This window comes from Hirundo rustica, chromosome 8 (genome assembly GCF_015227805.2).
Source record: "Hirundo rustica isolate bHirRus1 chromosome 8, bHirRus1.pri.v3, whole genome shotgun sequence".
In the NCBI taxonomy this organism is placed as follows: Eukaryota; Metazoa; Chordata; class Aves; order Passeriformes; family Hirundinidae; genus Hirundo; species Hirundo rustica.
This window is the reverse complement of record NC_053457.1, coordinates 2,279,345-2,297,351: the sequence shown is the minus strand read 5'-3', so window position 1 is coordinate 2,297,351 and position 18,007 is coordinate 2,279,345. Positions and strand designations below refer to the sequence as shown.

At 51.3% G+C, this 18,007-nt stretch overlaps 1 protein-coding gene across 1 annotated transcript in view; it reads left to right on the top strand.

Moving 5' to 3' along the window:
- CDH23 (cadherin related 23) overlaps positions 1–18,007 on the top strand; it is a 183,007-nt gene that overhangs the window by 57,922 nt on the left and 107,078 nt on the right. The window lies entirely within an intron of this gene.

Below are 18,007 nucleotides of genomic sequence, written 5' to 3'. Positions count from 1 at the left end.
AGTGGAGAGGCAGCACTGACTGCTGGTTTCCATCCTCCAGAGGCTGGGTCCAGCTGCTCATGGCCAGAACCGTGGAGATGTCCCTGCTTCAAAAACTGCCCCTTCCTCTGTTTTTTCCCCAAGTTCCTTTGATCCTGATTGCTGAATTACTAGCAGAGAAGATCTTGCTTGTTTCCGCTTGGCATTTTCCTGCTGTGTGTCCCTTCCAGCGCTGTGCTCCCACAACGCAGTCGGGCTGCTTGAGACCCCCTGGGGTCCTGTAGACCACGGACCTGTCCCACTGCCGCGGAGTTCCTGCTGTTGCTTGTAGGTCATATCATATTCTCTGCCCTAATGGTGAGTGCAAGGTGCCAAATATTCCCCCTCCATTCTTCCTTGCTGTCACTTGCCGTGTTCTTTCCAGCAGGGATTTCTCTCACCAAGCTCGTTGTAGGCCATACATTTTAAGTTGGCACACTGAAAGTGCTTTCATTTAATACGTCCTTTATCAGGGTTGATTTTCTATTGCTTTTTCCCTTCGGGTGTGCCTGGGGGAATTTATTCTTTTTAACAGGTTTATTCCAGTGTCAGGTATTGGTTCTAAAAGGCTGAGGAGGGAGGAGGGCTTTGATTTGTTGCATGGAAAATGCATTTGGCTTCTGTTCCCTTCCTTGAACTGTGGAGGGGTGGAAAAGAGGAGGAAACTGAAACTTCTGCCTGTTTAGCAGCAGCTTTCTCACCCTGCGCGTCTGTGTCACACTCGCTTGTCTTCCACCGCCACCAAAAGTTGGGTCCTGCAGGAAGCTGATGCGGAGAAGGTGCCAGACTTCTCCCTGGATATTTAAGTGGCACATCACTAATCCTTGCAGGTAGCCTGTGCGGGCAGAGTTTTCCACCTGCACGGAAGGGCTGCTGCCTGATGTTACTGCTCCTGGTGGAGCTGGGCTGGGCTTCTCAGCTGTGGCAGGACCTGTAGGAATAAGCACTTTTTCTTCTTGTGGAGGTGTGGAGACAGTGATTTTATCCACGGAAAATGCGTGAGCTGGTTGAAGTCCCCCTGTGAGAACTAGGGGAATGGGCACATGGAGACAGGATGATTTTATTATTTTATTGTATTTCTTTTCAGTGCTATTTTCCCTTTATTTTTCCATTATGTTCCACAAGTCTCGAGTTTCTCATAAGCAGAACTAGAAGCAGGGTTTGGGGTTGATGATTTAGTTAAATCTCTAGGAGGGATTAAATTGAGAAATACCCCCATACATCTCCCTTGCAGCTGAGGGTAAATTTAACCACTGATTCCAAAGCTTCTGAAAATGGCTTTGTCTGAAAATGAATTTTGGCCTCTCAAAGTTCAAACATTTATCCTGAGCCAGAAATACACACAGATTTGCTCTCTAATTTAATAAAGCCATCCAAATAATATGATTTGTCCCATAACCATCGTTTATGTTTCACAGCAAAATGATAATGAGAAAGTCATTAGAAGTAATAAACAAAACAAAACCCGCACAGCAAATCCTTCACTGAGCCTGACGGATGGGAAGAGGAGCAGCGTTTGAGTCTTAGGCCACGGGATGTTTGCCGGGTGCAGCTGTTTTCAAGGAGATGCGTTCTTGAAACATTATTTTTGCCCCTTGCCTTTTAATGGGGTTTTGCTGGCGGAGCAGGTCTGCGCTTGGGGTGGGTGCTGCACCCCGGCCAAGCTGGCCTTGCTGCTCTCACCCCCTCAGTTGGTTGCAATGGGTGATTAACAAGCATCTTTCTTCTCCCCCTCCAAAAAAATTCCCCCTCCTTATCACAGCTTTGACAAGGTGCTTTTGTTTAAATTTCCTGGCTGAATCTTGAACCGAGCACTCGGAAAGTGTTGAGAGCAAGAACTACATCCAGATATCAGAAGTGCTCTTTTTTAGCTTTTATTTATAGCTGGCTGTGCACTTTGGGCTGCAGCCTTAGCGCTCGCCTCTGGGTTATCCTCAGCCAGGTGAATTTTTCTTTGACTTCAGTGTTTTGCTCCAGTGGGCGTCTAGATTGGGTATTAGGAAAAATTCTTCACTGAAAATGTTGTCAGTTTCTGGAATAGGCTGTCCAGGGAAGTGCTGGAGTCACCATGCCAGGAGGGATTCTCTGGATGTGTGTGTGTGGCACCTGGGGACGTGTCTGAGTGGTGGGCTTGGCAGTGCCCAAAATATCCTGCATTTGTTGCTGCTGGACGTTTATTCTCTGCCTCTGATCCAGGCATTGAGGGAGGGACAGGATTTTGGTAACAGCCCTTATCTGGTGGTTTACTGGGGCTGATGGGCTTCCTTACAGGTCTCATTAATTGGTTTTTCCATCAGAGGACTCCTTTTGTTGATTTTTGTGCTTTCGGAATCACAGCGAAGGTGTGTGGGCCCAACACACTCCTTCCATCACAGACAGGGCTGGGATGCTGGAGGCAGCGAGATTTACTAGTGCAGAAGGCTCTGTAGGGGGACAGGAGCAGAGAGGAAGGAGTTTTCCCCTGCTGCCCCCATTTCTCAGCCCTTCCTGTCCTCTGCCCATTATCCCTGGGCTTCCCCATCATTCCAGATCCCAGAGGAGCTCCAAGGGCTGGCTCTGCCGGTGCTGGTGCCGTGCATCCTTAGTTTCTGACGCTCCTTCCCTGGCCCGAGCCAAGTGCTAGCAAATAACTCCTCCAATTAAACAAAAAAGTTTTTCATTCTTCTTACACCTAAAAGAAAATAAGTAACAATAGAAGAAATTCCGCTGGATGGAGGTTTTGGAGAGCACATCTTGTGCCTTGCTCTTTTCCTGCTGTGGAGTCCACCTGATGACCTGAAGGGTGCAAACCGAGGCATGTAACACCTTTTTACCTTCCTTTGAAAAACAAATGGTACATCTAAGCTGTCCTTGGGCAAACTCTTGCCCGCTGACATTTCAAAAATTGCTCTTTAAGGTTCCCCCTCACTCCCTCCTTGCTTGTGCTTCGCTCTCCTCCTAAAAGAAAATCCTATTTATGTTTTCACCTTTGAAAAAAAAGAGTTTAAATAAATAAGTAACTGTGCACAGGCTGGAGCTGCGTGGGGGTCAGAGGGGAGAGAGCTCTTCTGCTTTTCACTCCTTTTTCCCACCCAGATACACTGCGAGCAATTGGTTCTCTCCTGGGAAGATGAGACTCCCTGGCCTCCTGGCTGCTCTCATCCAGAAGGAACTTTTGTGTTTAAACGTGCTTAGCACTAAGCTGAACATGAATTTCCCCCAGGCCACCGAAAGCAGCTTCCAAGCTGCATTTTCAGCAGCCTGCTCTTCGCAGGGAGAGCTGCTGGGTGTGTGAAACCTGTGGAAAGCTGGAATGCCCAGAGGCACCCGTGTTTCAAATGAGCTCCCCGTTCGTGTCCAGAGGGCAAATCTTCATCTGGAGGTGCCTGAATTTTGTTTTCCAAGAGACTGAGCCTGAGGATGGTTTGGCAGGTGTACGCTTGATGTACCAGGGAGAAGCAAAGTGGTGTTGTAGTCCTGTGTTTTTGTCTTGGCTGCTCGGATGCTGGGCTGTCCCTGGGGAGCAGGGTGGCTGCTGTGGGTAACCAGCTCTCCTGGGGCTGAGAACTGAAGCCACTGTCGCTTGGGAGTGCTGGAGGAGATGCTGGTGGCTGCTCGTGGCTTTATGGAGAGGTGTAGAGCAGATACGCTCATCGTTTTGGGGGTATGTTCATGGTTCTGTGCAATGGACCTTGTGTGTGGCTGCAGTGTGGAGTCGAGCAAAGCGTGGGAATTGGGATTAAAAAGTGCTGGGAGAAAACCACTGCAGGGAACTGACAGATGTGGTTTGTTAATGACTGCAGAGGTGCTTTGGGTAAGAAGAATTGCAACCCCACGTTTTTTTTCCTGCAGTCTCTTTTTGCTGCCTCTCTGAAGGAAATGTCAGTGCGGAGACCAAAATGCCAGAGCCGGCTTTCCCCGAAATCCCTGTCGGGATGTTACCTGGCGCCTTCCAGGGGGCACCGAGGGAAGGGGAGAGCTCCCTTCTGCGAGAGGAGGGCCTCAGGAAGGTGGGGGGTGATGGCACAGCCACGTTTTGCTGCCCTTCCTGCCGGAGCATCCCCAGGCTGAAGGTGCACCCCGGGAATGGTCCCGGCATTCTCCCGAAGGCAATTCTCATTCAACCGGCAGTCGTTTGGAAATAGTCACTCATCAGGCACTTATGGATCTTTCAAGCCCCTTTCTCTCCCTGATAATCCCACCTCTTGGGAGGTATTGATTCTCCGCTGTTGGCTGCCTCTTGGTATTCCACAGTCTGTGTTAGCCCGTGGAAATCGCTGCGCTGTCATTTTCACAGCAATTACCTGCTCCGGGTTCCTTTCATCCCCAGCCCTTTCCCGGGGATCTGGGCGCTCTATTGACAAACCGCCCTGGAAGAAAGACGGCGTCGGGCTTTGGGAAGAAGACTCACGCAGCAAAAACTTTGGGGACAGTTTCCCTGTGGTGTGATCGTCTCAAAGGTGCTCAGCCAGGTTTTGGGGGAGTTTTTTGGACATCCACCACAGGAGGGATGCCGTGGCTTCCCAGCCTGCAGATGTGACTTCATGCCTTGCTTCTTTGCTTATGCCAAAAACGTAGGAAGTTCTTCACCTGGCTTCTGGGCAAAGGATCAGCCTGGAGAGATGAAGGCAGCTGTTTTCCAAGTCATCCTCAATCCTCTGCTGGGGAATGAGCTCCTTCCAGTACCTGGAGGGGCTTTTGACAGAGACAAGGGGGAAGGGCTTCATGCTGCCATAGGGCAGGGCTTGATGGGATGGGATATTGCCAAAAAATCCTTCCCTGTGAGGGTAGGGAGGCCATGGCACAGGGTGCCTAGAGAAGCTGTGGCTGCTCCATCCCTGGAAGTGTCCAAGGCCAGGTTGGATGGGGCTTGAAGCATATTCCACTGGGATAGTGGAAGGTGTCACTGCCCATGGCAGGGGCTTGGAACGAGATGGGCTTTAAGGTTCTTCCCACCCCAAACCATCCTAGGACTGTTCTCACTCTCCAGGAGGCCGTCCTTTGGTTTGGAGTTATGGTTCATCCATTTGACGAGGGTCAGATTTGGGAATTTGCTTTAATCCCATTTCAGGAGATTTTTTTTTTTCTTTCTGAGTGAACAAAAGTTGAAGAACAGGGTGATTTGCAGCAGTGGGTTTCCTCTGGCCCTGTCTGCTGCGGCACAGGAGCCGCAGCCCCCAGGAGCGGCGCCGAACTTGGCACAGAGTAGCACCTCCAAACTGGAAGGCATTTTGTTATTAAAGCAGCATGCCTGGGCAGTGAGGGCTCTCACTTGAACAGAATCCCCGTTCTAGCAGAGAATAAATTAAAAAGCCAACTGGCCACGGCTGCCTGAGGAGCACCGGGACCAGAGATAGGGCCAGAAGTCAGATAACAAACAGTGTCCAAAATTGCAGCGCCTGGTGCATGGCGTGAAATTAAAACCTTTCCTGCCTCCTCCTGCACGCTGTAACAAAACAGCTCCTGACACAGTCTGCCGGCACCAGGAGTGAAGAGGAGAATAATTAAATACGTGGGAGCTTTTGCATCTCAGGGAAGGGAAGGAAGGAGGCTTTTGTGCCATGGACCTTAGTGGTTTGGTCCTGCAGCTGGACTTGAGTTGGAAGGGTCTCTGGGCTGCCTTGCTGGGCAGGAATCTGCCTTTTCCCGTGTTTTGTTGGCTTTTCCTCCGAGTTTGGTCCCTGCACCTTCCCTGTTAGGCTCGGCAGCAGCCCTGGAATGTGCCTGTGTCGTACTGGCTGTCCTCTCCCCAGACCTGGCTGGCTTTCCATCCCCTGGGAAGGACATTTCTCTGGAGTTAGCACCCAGGAGTGATGAAGAGGGCAGCACTTTTTAATCAAAGTTACATTAGGTGAAGCTGATATTATTCACTCTGCTTTATTGCAGCTATTTTTACACGGGGGTTAGAAGTTAATACTACCCAGCGAGCCTGGTTTTGCTGGATTCTGGCAAGCCCCAAAATCCATCAGCACATCCAGACAGGGCAGGAAAGAGCCCCAGCAAAAAAATAAACTTGCTAGCTGAACTGCAAGGGAAAAAAAAAAAACCAAAAAAAACCAAAAAAAAACCAAAAAAACCAAAAAAACAAAAAAAAAAACCAAAAAAACCACCACCCAACAACATCCCAACAGTTAAAAACCCAAACCTTTTATAAAAACCAGACCCTTGATAATTGAGGGTCTGGTCTGGTCTGGAAGGGCAAAATCCAGCCAGGACCATCAGCTGCAATCAGCAGAAGGATGAGCTTCTCCAATCAGCACGGGAAGGGGAGCGGGAGCCGTAGCAGGAGGGCTGGGAAGGGGGGATACAGGGTTAGTTGTTTTTCCCTGCCCTGGCAAATGATCCTGACTCTCTCCTGCTCCACAGGCACAGGTGAAAAGGCTTGGTCTGATCCTGATGGGGAGCGGGGGTCAGCACTCAGGAGGAGGCTGGGACTGAAGGCAGTGCCTCAGAGGGAGTGGTTTCAGCAAGGAAGGTTTTGCCAGGGTTATGTGCATTGGGGTCTGTCTGGGTTTGGGGTTTTTCCCCCCACTCAGGTAATGCCATGTTAATTCCTTGAACCCGGCGAGGACTCTGGCAGGGATGGGATCTCCTCTGCTGCTTGCAAGAAGATGTGGTGAACTGAGAGAGGGAAGGAGGGAGTTGTCCCTCTGTTTCTAGAAAAGGACAAAAGTGCAGGGTTTTTTTTCTTTCTGCTTTATTTTCTCTCTTCTTCTCCCTTCCCACCTTGTTCCTGTTCTTTAATACAGACATCCCATGCTGGAATGTGCTTTCTAAGCCTTTTCCTGCTGTATTATCCCTGCAGGAGTTGTTGTGGTGAGCTTTTAAGACCCCATGGCCTTGGTTCTTGTGAAGTTCCCAGGGGCCCTCAGAGGCTGGGGCCCCTTTAAAACAAACTCCAGCATGCCAGCCAAGTGCTTTTATAATAAAACACCAGGTCTTTTTAAAAAACCACTTAAGGTGTTTTTAAAATCTGCTTGACACAACTGGTGTCACCAATAGATTGCTTTGACCCTTCTTCTGATGTGACTTCCCAGCGTGCGTGGCCACTTCTTTGGGCTGGATTGTAAAGGCTGGTTCCTTTGGCAACACGAGGAGAAATTAGAGGGAAAAATTGTTTGCCTCAACACAGAGGTTATGAGACTTCAGGCAGACGCATGCAATTGCAGAAAAAAACAGGGTTTTTAGAAGTTTTTGCTGCCATCCTTCCCCAAACCATGGTTAGGGGAGAGTTTGAAGGAGAGCTCAGGTTTTCAGAGGGGGTTATCAAGTTCTCTGGACTCCTAATGTTGAGGACTGGCTTCATATTGACAGAGAGTATGTTTGGATTAGATATTAGGAAGAAATTCTTCCCTGTGCTTCTAAATCCCCAAGGAACAGCCTGAGCAGGGGGTGAGGAGACCTCTCAAGCTGCCGAGGCAGTGGAGACAGCGTGAGGTGCAGAGGGCATGGCCCAGATCAGCCCCCAGGGCTGGGCCCCTTAAATCACAGCACAAACACACCACTTCTAATGGCAGTAATCAGAAGCACAGCTTTCCAAGTAGACCCACAAAATAAATCAGGTTGGACATGGCTTAGGTGCATCACTACGTTAAAAATAACTTTTCCCTTTTCTCTCTCATTTCCTAAATGTCTCATCCCCCAGCGCAACACAAGACACACAGAAACACCTGGAATCTTCAAATGGTCTGGGTGGGAAGGGGCCTTAAAGCCTAGCTCATCCCAGCCCCCTACCATGGGCAGGAGCACCTTCCATTGTGCCAGGCTGCTCCAAGCCCCTGTGTCCAACCTGGCCTTGGACACTGCCAGGGATCCAGGGACAGCCACCGCTGCTCTGGGCACCCTGTGCCAGGGCCTCACCTCCCTCTGAGTAAAGAATCTCTTTCTCACATCTAATCTAAATCTCTCCTCTTTCACTTTAAAGATGAGCATTACGGGTTTTTTTTCCCATTTGGGAAAAAAAAATTCCTCCTTTGGATTTCTGGCTTTATTGTGTGTCTAATTTTTCCTGCGGTTCGAAGCCGAGTCACCTCCATATTTTGTGTTTTGGAAGGCTGTTCCCTGCACGTTCCGCCGGCCCAGGCTGGTAGCTGCTCTCTCTGCCCGTGAGCAGCGCGGGGGCGGTGGGAGAGGGCGACCTGGGGCGTGACTCCCGCGGGGGAGCCGTGCCCGTGCCGTGCCTCCCGCAGGAGCGCTTCCCGCCGGAGTTTGCAACCTCAGCACCAGCAAGGCCTGGCGAGGAGACCCCAGCTGAACCCGTATCGATCCTTCCTCCGGTAATGAAGCCATCCTCGGGAAGACAGGGAGGTATTTTTTGAATCAGCACAGCTGTATGGATTTTGTGTTCTCCCTTGTCGAGGGTGGTACCTGCTCGCCGGCTGCTGCAGAGGCTTTTCCAGGAGTTTCTTTTTGATGGATCTTTGGGACTTGCAAATCCCAGATTTCAAAGGGAGTTGTGGGGTTTTTTCCTTAGTTTTCTGAGGACACATTACTCGCTCCTCCCGTGGTCAGAGGTGGGCTGCTCTGTGCCGGGAAAGGTGCTTTTAGCTTCTCCACCAGAGCAGCGGATAAATAAAATCAGTAAAGTAAATAAATACGGTAGAAAAGCGGGCAGGTTTCTTTCTGCCTGGCAAAGATGGGAATGCAAGAAGGAAAGGTGATCCTCTTTCCAGGATTAGATGCGCTAGATCAGAGGGTCTTTTGGAGATTCAAGAAAAGGGCATAATGAGAAGTGCTGGGATAGGAGGAGATAGCAGAGAGACAGTCAAGTGACGAAGCAAGTCCCAGTTCTTCCTGGCCAGCTTTGGTGGCCCTCCAAACTGGCTCAGGACAGCTTGAGAGCCAGGGAGGAGGCATGGAGAGGGACGTGTGGCTAGATAAGCATCCATAGATTTCATGTATATATTTGCAGTACGTTGTATAAATGAAGACAATACCTAATGATTCGTGGCTATTATTTGAAGTGTCCCACTGTTACAGATTTATTTGTCATTTCTCGTAGTAACACCGATGATAATGAATTCATTTGTATTAATGGGGGTGTCGTGGACTTCCGTTGATATCCCGCATTAATTAATGTACCATTAAAAGAAAGTGGCACCCAATTAATATCAAGTGGGAGCAGTGCTGCTGGTGTCCTGTCATTAGGGTTTCATTTGTAATGCATTGTGTGAACACTCTGCCTTAATGGAAGTCATTTGCCATCCAGAGCATCACCCAGTGGGCTGCCATGGGGTGCCAGAAAGTGAAAGTCAGTGGCAACGGATTAAAAAAAAAAAAAAACCAAACAAACAAACAAACAAACAAAAAAACCCCCAGGATCTGTCCAGTTTATGGCATAGCCCTTGAGCAGGAATAGGAAAACAGATTATTTTGTCTCATCCCACACTGAATGCTGGCTGGTAGTGGTAAATCACTCTGGTGTTTGACTTTGCTACTAAATTTTGATGTTGAGAGGAGGGACGGTGGAAAATCCCCCTGGGTCCTGTAATACCCCTGCCTTTGCTTCCCTAAACAAAAGCAGCCACTGCAGGAGTGCAGACCTTGACTGTGGCCACCTGGATCCACCTGATCCATGCTCACCATCTCTAGGAAGATGAGAGCCAAAGGGGTGCCAGCCCATCTGCCGTGGATGCCCTTGCAGAGAGGGAGGTTGCTCCAAACGCCCTTTTCCTGCAGGAAAATCACACCAGCAGGAGAGATGCGGTGCTGCTGGAGCCAGGGGCTCTCTGACTGACAGGTTTTCACATTCTTGGCGCTTGTGTCTGACTTTCAAATGTCTCGTTAGACCATCTTGGCTTCCCATCTGCTGTCTCCAGAACTGGGACTGACCTACCAGCAGCCGAGGAGGGAAGCACAGACTGCCTCCCAGCCCTCGCCGTGGCCCTGCCTGCTCCTTGAGGGCTGGAGATGCAGAATAGGAGAGAAATGTGGCTTTTGTGATGAAATTTGGCTGTGGATGCTGAGGTAGTGCAGTGGCGATTGCATCACCACCCTTTTCTTCTGCTGCCTCCCAGAGCAGTGGGAAGCTGCTGGCTTTTGCGAGTTGGAACTGGGTGGTCTTTAAGATCCTTCCCTACCCAACCTCCAAACCATTTTAGGATTCCATAACTCCTCTCCCATCTGCCTCTCCTGGGCTTTCCCCCCAAGAGCTGTGCTGCAGAAATGACTGGTGCCACCAGGAGCCCCAGCTCTTGGGGGTGCTGTGCCGCGGATCAGCCACCATATTGGCAAGGGCAACGGGAGATCTCCGGGCTGGAAAAAGCCGGCAGGTTTATCCCACGGGATACCAGAGCGTCTTCTGCTCTGTGTGGCTGCTGAGCGTCGTCGTCCTGCCAGCATGGCAAGTTCCCCTGTGGGCTGGGTGGTTGTGATGCCCCTTCCTCCAGCGCCGTACGCTGGGTCGGGCCGTGTCTGCCGTGAACGAGCGCTCTCGGCTCCAAGTGTGGTTATCCAGCAGCTAATTCCTCTCCAGCTCCTACAAAGCATCCCTTCCAGCTGTGTTTATGGTGTTTTCAAAAGGCCCTCAATTGAATTATAGCTCTGCGGTGGCCGTTTGCCAGTGTCACCCGATAATGAGGGAGGTCACTTAATGGAGAGAGCAACAAGAGGTACATATTAATGAGAGATGATTGAAAGGTGGGGTGGATTTCCACCAGGAAAAATAAAAATTGTAAGAAGGAAATTATCAGGTTTTAAAATCAAACTTTGAAATTGGAAATTGCCTGGCTTGGACGAGCAGTAATGCAATTAATAAATGTAATTAAAAATGCAATTAAGAACACAGGAATTGGAAGTCTGCACACATCCGTGTGAGCGTTCTGAGCTGGCACGCGAGCGAGGGACCCAGTCTGGCAGCCGGATCGCTCCCAGGATGGAGCGTGGGGACAGAAACCAAAACATGGGGCTGGTTTTTTCCTCTCGGCTGAGGCTGGCAGAGGGGCTGGCACTTGCTGTGACTCTGCTTCTGCAGTTATTTCCTGCAGCAAGCGATACCTGGGCGGGAATAGGTGACTTAAATCTGTCCCCAGGGTGAGAGAGGCAGAGTCCCAGCTGCATTAGGAGCATACTCGGAGTCCACCTCAGCTCTGTTCCACAGCACCCCGTGATGTCCTGCCTTCAGCCAGAGGCACTGAGCCCTCCTTCCCGCCTGCAATGATTCGGGATCGGTGGGATCGGCGGGAGCGCCTCTGCCCGGAGCGCAGGGATGTCTGAGCCGGCTTTTAGCAGAGCGCAAAGCTCCTTTCACCCGCCCCACTGCGCGCTGCAGAGGCGGGGAGAGGGAAAAGAGCCGCCAGGAACGGCAGCAGGGAATTATTTAAGAGTAATAGGTTGACCTGAGCTGTAACAGGAGCGCGGAGCAGCGAAGCATCTCCTGATGGGAGCGGTCAGCTCCTGCCTTGCTGCAGCGCGGAGCGGGAAGGGGGCGGCAGGAGTGGGGCTGGCGAGGCTGTGTCGGTGAGGGGATCGGGATCAGAGCTGCCTGCTGCTCGTGCCCGGCGCCGTGTGCCCCCCGGTCCGTTTGCGTCCCTCGTCTCACCGACCTTCCGCCAGCTGCTCGGCCAGATTGCCTGCCGTTTTTCCACATTATTTGCGTGGCTACAGCATGCATCGGCATCCTAATCATCCCCACCAGCTTCTGCCGGGTGACTTTGCCCTGGGAGGTCAGATGGAGGTCCTCTGCGTGGCCAGCCACTGGAGAGGGGCCGCTGGTGTGGAGGGATGAGCCCCAAAGAAACCAAAACAGACAATTCTGGTGTCCAGCCTTCTTGTCAGAGGGTTGTCATGGTTTAACCCGGCCGGCAGTTCAGAGCCACGCAGCTGGTTGCTCTGTGTGTTGGAAAAACAGATGCATTGAAGGGAGTATCTGGAAAATGAGCTCCCGGATCTCCTCTGCTTCGTCTCCCACCTTTGCTTCTTTCCCACTCTGACCCTGCTGTAAAAAGGTCAGCTCTCCATATTCCCCCTCTCAGCCCTTTGCCCACAGGGCTCCTGATGTCAGGCCAGCTGGACAAGAGTGATGGATCCAGGCACGTCTGGGGTGTTGGTGGCCCGTGGCCCGTGAAATGGTTTTGCTGTGGTGGGAAACTCTCAAAGGCACCGTGCAAATCTGCTCCCTGAGCAGAGCGAGTGCTCTGACAGCCAGAGGGACTTAATGCTGTGGGAGCAGGTGCCATGAGCCTCAGGAAAGAGGATGGAAGCTGGCTTTTCTGCAAGCAGCCCTTTTTTTTTTTTTTTCTTTTTTTGTGTTAGCCCTGTGTGAAAGGAGAGCCTTTTCACAAGAAACATTTGAGTTGGAAAGGACCCCTAAGATCATCAACTTGAACCACTAACGCAGCACTGCCAGGTCACACAGCCATGTCCCCTGGTGCCACAGCCTCACATCTTTTAAACCCCTCCAGGGACAGTGATTCCACCACTTGCTTGGGCAGCCTGTGACGGTGCGGGACAAACCTTCTGTGCTGGGTTTGCACGGCCTGGTTTTTGGTAGCAGGGGGCCACAGAGGTGGCTTCTGTAAGAAGCTGCTGGGGGCTTCCACCGTGTCCAGCAGAGACAGTCCCTGATGGCTCTGAAGGTGGACATGCTGCTGGCCAAGGCTGGGCCAGTTAGAGATGTTGGTAATGCCTCTGTGATAACAGATTTAAGGAGAAAGTCAAAACAAAGTTGAGACTGCAGTGTTAATTCCAGCCAGAGAAGAGGAGGTGAGAACATGGGAGGGAAATAACATGGAAACACCAAGGGCAGTGGAGAAGGAGGGGAGGCGGTGATCCAGGCACTGGAGCTGAGATTCCTCTGCAGGTTGTGATGAGACCATGGTGGAGCAGCCCTGCCCCTGCAGCCCTTGGGGATCCACAGGGATGCAGAGATCCATGCACAGCCCTTGGGGATCCACAGGGGATGCAGAGATCCACCCACAGCCCATGGGGATCCACAGGGGTGTAGAGATCCATGCACAGCCCCTGGGGGAGGTCCCACACAAGAGCAGGTGATGCCTGGAGGAGGCTGTGACCCAGTGGAAGACCCGGAGGAGGGAAGGGCCCTGCTCCCAGGCTGGAGCAGCATGTCCTTGGAGGGCTGCACCCCGTGGAAGAGTGACCCACACCACAGCGGTTTTGGGAGGACTGTGTGCCTGTGGGAGGGACTCACGTTGCAGCAGGTATGGGAGGATGGCTGCTCATGAGATTTGGACCCACTCTGGAGAAGTTCATGGAGAACTGTCTCCCGTGGGAGGGACCCCATGGTCTCACAGGGGAAGGACTCCTCTCCCTGCACAGTGGAAGAACTGACCAAACCCCCCCTGCCCTGTCAGTGGGAGAGAGGGCTTGGGGAAAGAAAGGGTGTTTTCTAAGAACTTATTTTACTTCTCATTATCCTCCTCTGATTTTGTCAGTAATAAATTCACTTTGTACTTCTAAGTTGAGCCTGTTTTGCCCTTGGAGTGTTTTCTCCCCATCCTTATTTCAACTCACGACCCCTTAGTTTAAATTTTTCTCTCCTCTGCCCAGCTGTGGCAGGGAAGGGAGAGTGAGCAGCTTTTGTAGGTGCCTGGCATTTGGCCAATGCCAAACCATGACACCTTTCCATGAAAAGATTTTTCCTGCTATTCAATCGAAACGTCCCCTGGCACAACTCGAGAGGAACATTTGGTGGCAGACAAGAGGAGGTGGTGTTCTGACTTTTTTCAGGTGTCTCTCATGTTCCAACCCCCCACTATGGATAGGGACACTCTCCACTATCCCAGGCTGCTCACACTGTGACCTCAGAGAGGGCATCTCCTCTGGATTGTCATCTACTTTGTATTGCCATATTGCCTTGGAGCAGCATCCACCCAAAATTTTATTACTAATGCCTATTAAAGGAAGGTTCATAAGAACACATTAAAGACTACCGGTGTGGCCAGAGAGTGAGGTGTAAATATTTTAAAAGTCCCTTGTTGGTAACCACTTCTTCAGCCTTAGTTGCCCTTTTGCAGGGAATGTTGCATAAGGCTTTGGTGCCCCAGCTGTCAGGGTTAACAGGGCACATCTGTGTCTGGAAACTCATGCTGAGGTCACACGGGAGGTGACAGCCCAGGGGAGCTGTTTGTTGTGGTGAGCTGTGCTTAGGCCATCCCATGACAGCTTTGGGATGGAAACACAACTTCCTGGGAGGATGTCAGGAGGGTAGAGCTGTGGGGCCCGGCAGTGGGACAAGGGGCAACAGGCAGAAACCGATGCACAGGAAGTTCCACCTGAAGAGGAGGAAGAGCTGTCCTGGGCAGTCGCCCAGCACCGGAACAGATTGTCCGGAGAGGGTGTGGCGTGTCCCTCTCTGGGGATATCCCAGAACCCTCTGGACACAATCCTGTGCCTTGTGCTCCGGGATGTCCCTGCTAGAGCAGGGAGGTGGGACTGGAACACGCACTGCAGTCAGACTCATCCTGTGATTATTTGTGATCGCTCACCTCTGCTCCGCTCAGGGAGATGCAAGGTCTCGGTCTCTCCGCTGCCTCCCCCTTGTGCAGCAACATCCTTCCATGTCTGAATAGGGGTTTTAGGGTCGTTCATTCCTTATTTTAACACAGACCTGTCCCTGCTGCTGAGGATCCACTGGAACAGAGCAGTCTCCTTATGATTTAGAGTTAAGCACTCTTGCATTACGGTTCAGTATTTCTTTTTGGACCCCCTCCCCCCCCCAAAAAAAAATTAATTTCTTCCAATACTTTTTTTTTTAACAATTTGAACTTTTCTTACTCATTTATTGCAAAATAAGGGCGGCACAAGCGGCGTCCCTACTTGGCACCCTAGAGCCCTTTAATTCCTGGAGCTGCCCCGGGGGGACCTGGGTGCTGGAGCTGCTCCTGCTGAGCTGCCAGATGAGGGATGCGGTGCTGGAGACAGGTCGGGAGCAGGTTCCGCTCCCGTTTGCCCTCCTCCTCCTCCTCCCCCCCAACAGGCGGCATCTGTCTGCATGTTTATTTTTAATCTCACATCTGCTGGCGTCGTAACAAAGATTTAATGACATGACACAGTTTTGTCACCAGTTCTTTTTTCTGTCGTGAATGAAGCCTCCATCGCAGGCTGCTGCAGAGAGCTGAAAGCTTTAAAAAATGACAGAATTTGGCGACTCGTGTAGGAAGCTCACCTGTTTGCCATGAGCACCTGTAGGCCGTTGTCTGCCTGGATAAGAAAATTATAGATTTTGTTATTTTTGCCCGTTGGTGAGATAAGCATAACCACAATTAGTCTTTGTTAACGAAGAAAAACCATGAAGGATATGCAGAAGAGTCCTATAAATGGACCAAATGCTGCAAAGGCAGAAACATGGTCCAGAACAGGGCTTTCCGAAGGCATCTCCCTGGTCTGTGTCCTCTGCCCGATATTTCCCATCAAACACAAGCCCCAGGCTCTTGTGTTTATCCAGATGTTTTGCTTCATTGTTTACATGAGGGGCCAAAGCTTCGAAGAAATAAAGATGTCAGCTTCCTGCTGAGGAATATCTTGAGCCTCTTTGACCCAGAAATGGCAAAAGGATTTTAAAGACATACTTTTTATGCTTTTTTAAGGCAGATGGCCTGAAATTCCGCTGGGTCCTGACTGTGCCTGCCTGGGCATAAGCATTGATGAGACCTTTTTCCCTGGAGGACTGTTGACATGGGATGTCTGCACCCTACAGCCAGTGTTGCTGGTTTGGGGGAATTTTTTTTTTTTTTTTTTTTTTTTTTTTTTTTTTTTTTTTTTTTTTTTTGCTTGAATTTGAGCTGTGGAAGAGAAGATGCGTACCCCGGAGCACTCCTTACAGGTCTGCATCCTCTCCCCTGTGCGCTGTTGGGAATAAGGGCACGTGTTTGGTGGTGAAATATTCGCAATGACCTGTGCATTTTGGGCAGGATCAGCGATTCCCCTCTCTGCGTCCATGCTGCTCTGCTTCCCGTAACACCCCTCCTATTGCCTGGAAGCCCTTCTGCTCCCCTCCTAAATTCACCCGGGCTGTGCTTAGCCCAGGCTCGTGATCCGGCCCTGGCGGCCCCCACAGCCCCTCAGATGCTTTGGTGTTGATGTCCGTGGCTGATTCCCAGCGCCGGACCTTTGCCGGGTCTGATCCCCTGCGTGCATGGCTCTGGCTGTCCTGGCCACGGAAAGGGAGCTGGTGGGCGAAGCTGTAAAACAAGGATAAGGCCAGGGAAGCGGCCCGGTGCTGTCTGCAGGGCTTGGAGCTGACAGCACCAAGGCTGGTGACCTCCGTGTCCCCTCCAGGCAGCTTCTCCTTTGGAAGGACGAGGAGATGAACTCCCTTCAAAGCCTGCTTTGGGGCTATTGTATGGAGTACAATGCGGGGGAAATGGAGCTCGCCTCTCTCACAGCCAGCCGAGAGCAGCCCCGTAATCGCGGGTGACCAGAGCGGATTTGCATGTTAAAAGCAGTGGCTAGGGGCACTTAAAAAGGAGGGGAAACGTATTCATCAGGGCCAGCTTTATCCTTATGAATATTATTATTCCCAGGGCGATACAGCCCAGACCCTTCGGCACAACCCTGGATGTGCTCTTGCTCTGCCTCTCCCTGTGAATGGGTAATTTGTAATGCTCTGTGCTGTGACTTTGGAACCCCGGCGGCTCTGGGAAGGAGGTGGAGCTGTGGAGCGAGGTGGTGGAAGCAGTGCCCTGGCAGCAGCAGTAGGAGGGCCGTGGGATGCTCTGGAGCTGCTCCCGGTGGTGATGGCTTGGGGGAAGCAGGTAGCCCAAAGGAGGGGCTGGGGAGAGGCTCTGGTCTTGTCTGAGGAGGTGTTTTAGGAGTGCTCGGGAAGCAAGCGCCCACCGCGGCCGCCCATGAAGGGCTGCTTCACCCAGCACACCCCCAGATGACAAAATCCTGGCTCCTGAGCAGTTCAGCTGCCCAAGCCAGGATTAAGGTGCCGAGTGCATGGCACAAAGTCGAGGGTTTACGCGGCAGCAGGCAGGGCTGGGTTAAGCCTTCCAGAAAATGAGCAGCTATAAGGCAAAGGACAGCGAAATTCCGGGAGAGATGGGCTGGGCAGGATGTGGTGTCTCCAGTGCTAGAAGGCTTTCGGGATGGGAATGATTTAGGTGGAGCACAGAGGACAGGTCTCTCCTCTCAGGTCCCTTCCAGCTATATCTTTCATGCTTTTGTGACTGCTGATCACCAAGAAACTTGAAGGCGCTTTAAAAAATAACCCTCAGGCTGTGCCCTGTGAGGCTTTCTAGAGCAGCTTGATTTAGAGGAGGGAAAAAAAAAAAAAATAAAGGAAATGGAAAACCTAAGTGGGAGCTGCAACCTCTGGCACCTTGGCAGAAGTGACACTGACGTAAGGGGAGGGGAATTTTGCTGGAGTCCGAGGTGAGCTTGGGTGTCGGTGTCCCTGCAGTGCCGCGTGCCGGGATACGAGGGCAGGGGGCACGAGGGATGTGTGTGGGATGAGTGTCCTGAGCCTGGGTTCGGCAGTGGCAGAGTGTGCCCTGGGTTCCCTGCTCTGTTGTACTGAATCCTGCCACCCACCTTGAGGGCAAATTTCTGCCGGCCTGAGCCTCAGCTGGGAAAATTTGGATTCTTTGGTTCTTTGCTGATGCCATCACCAGTATTAAGCTGGTTAAATAAGATTCCCTAGTATGGAGCCCTGTTTTTCTATATTTTCTAGTAGAAGCGTTGACTGGGACAACCTTTGCTTTACTGCAAGCCCCATGGTTCCCAAAAACCTGAAATGGCTCAGTTTGTTTTGCAGCTTTGGCCAAGGATTTTCTTGGAAGCGGTGCCCCATCTTCTAAGCTCTGCCTCTCCTCCAGCCTCCTTTGCATCCTCTCAGCACTTCAGGATACTTCTCCATAAGCTGAGGGGGAATAATTTAATATGAAGGGAGTTAACAATAAAACACAGAGACCTGGGGAGAGGTTTTCAGGAATAATCCATATTATCCCACCTGGCCATAACCAGGTCTCGCTTCTGACTTTGCTGCATCCCCTTTCAGGGTTTAGCTCCCTGCCAACCCTTGTGATCGTGTCACAGGCAGAGGGACGTG